This window comes from Oryx dammah, unplaced genomic scaffold, assembly GCF_014754425.2.
Source record: "Oryx dammah isolate SB20612 unplaced genomic scaffold, SCBI_Odam_1.1 HiC_scaffold_29, whole genome shotgun sequence".
Lineage (NCBI taxonomy): Eukaryota > Metazoa > Chordata > Mammalia > Artiodactyla > Bovidae > Oryx > Oryx dammah.
Window position 1 is genome coordinate 81,500,918 of NW_024070213.1, and position 2,116 is coordinate 81,503,033.

At 42.1% G+C, this 2,116-nt stretch overlaps 1 pseudogene; it reads left to right on the forward strand.

The window, feature by feature from the left end:
• The first annotated feature begins 1,125 nt into the window (after window positions 1-1,125).
• Window positions 1,126-1,515, forward strand: LOC120857916 (annotated as a pseudogene).
• Window positions 1,516-2,116: the final 601 nt, after the last annotated feature.

The window sequence follows — 2,116 nt, forward strand, 5'->3', positions numbered from 1 at the left end:
TTTAAAAATGTAAATCCATTTCAGCTCATTTGTTGTTCACTCACTAAGCTGTGTCTGACTCTTTGCGACCACATGAACTGCAGCACACCACGCTTTCTTGTCCTTCACTATTTCACTGACTTTGCTCAAACACATGTCCATTGAGTCAGTGGTACTATCCAACCATCTCATCCTTTGTTGCCTCCTTCTCCTCCTGCCCTCAATCTTTCCTAGCATCAGGGTCTTTTCCAATGAGCTGGCTCTTCTCATCAGATGACCATGGTATTAGAGTTTCTGTCTCAGCCTCAGTCCTTCCAATAAATATTCAGTGTTGATTTCCTTTAGGATTGACTGGGTTTTATATCCTTGCTGTCCAAAGTATTTTGAAGATCTTCCCACACCACAGTTCAAAAGTATCATTTTTTCAGCACTCAGCCTTCTTTATTGACCAACTCTCAACATCCATACATGACTACTTTGACTATACAGACTTTTGTCAGCAAAGTGATGTCTCTGCTTTTTAATATGCTGTCTAGGTTTGTCATAGCTTTTCTTCCAAGGTGCAAGCATCTTTTAATTTTGTGGCTGTAGTCACCATCCACAGTGATTGTGGAGCCCAAGAAAATTAAATCTGTCACTGTTTCAATTTTTTCCCCATCTATTTGCCATGAAGTGATGGGACTGGATGCCATGATCATTGTTTTTTGAATGTTGAGTTTTAACCCAGCTTTTCACTCTCCTCTTTCACCATCATCAAGAAGCTCTTTCGTTACTCTTCACTTTCTGCCATTGAAGTTGTATCAGCTACATATCTGAGGTTATTGATATTTCTCACAGCAATCCTGATTCCAGCTTGTGCTTCAAGCATCCTGGCATTTCACATGATGTACTCTGAATATAATTTAAATAAGCAGGGTGACAACATACAGCCTTGATGTACTCCTTTCTCAATTTTGAGCCAGTCTCAGAATTGGAATTTTGAGTTCCATGTCTGATTCTACATGTTGCTTCTTGACCTGCACACAGATTTTTCAGGAAGCAGGTAAGGTGGTCTGGTAGTCCCATCTCTTTAAGAATTTTCCACAGTTTGTTGTGATCCACACAGTCAAAGGCTTTAGTGTAGTCAATGAAGTAGGTTTTTTTTTTTTTTAATTCCCTTCATGGTTGAACAAAAAAAGGCAGTGAGGACCACAGAGGGCATGGTTCCAATATGGCAGCAGTGATGGATGTGGACACCCCAAGTGGCACCATGGACAACATGGGCAAGAAGAGCTTTGAAGTGAAACAAGTGGGATGCAGTAGCTTTGGGGGCCTGAAATATTGTGGTTGATGACCATGCCATCTGCAGGAACCACCTTATGATCGTTCCATAAAATGTTGAGCTAACCAGGTACCTGCAACTTCTGAAGAGTGCACTGTTGCTTCGGGAATCTGGGACCATGATTTCATTTCTACTGCTTCTCCTGCTGTCTCAGAACATGGTAGGTGTGTCCACTGGATGGCAGAGAGTGGAAATTCCGAAAGTATGGGCACTAGAAAAGAATTCTTGTAAGTTCAATTGTTTCATTATTCATTTAATGATTCACCCTGTGCATGCTGTCACTTCAGTCATGTCTAACTCTTTGAGACCCTATTGACCATAGCCTGTGAGGCTTTTCTGTCCATTGGATTCACCAGGCAAGAATACTGGAGTGGGTGGCCATGCCCTCCTCCAGGGGAACTTCCCAACCCAGGGATGGAACCTGAGTCTCCTAAGTCTCCTGCCTTGGTTGGTGGGTTCTTTACTACTAGCACTACCTGGACTGTTCCTTAATTATAAAACAGATAGAATTCTGTGTTTGTGTGTGTCTTTTCAGTCTGCTCTTCCTGCAGCCATATTATATGCTGTGTCAAATGAAATCCAGCTCATGTCTATTCGCTATATCTTGTATTTGGAAAAGTGAACATAAATAAGAAGTCCCCTGTTCCTAGGTTGGAAAGCCAGCTTTTGAAAGAGAGATGTTTTTTCATTAGAGCCAGAGCAGAATTGTCCTATGAGCACATTGCTTGTTACAAGGAAGCCTGGTTACTGATGGCAGTCTTGGCGAGTCCCCTCTCTGCTCCAAGGTTTCCTCCTATATAAAGCAGCTTCTAAGAG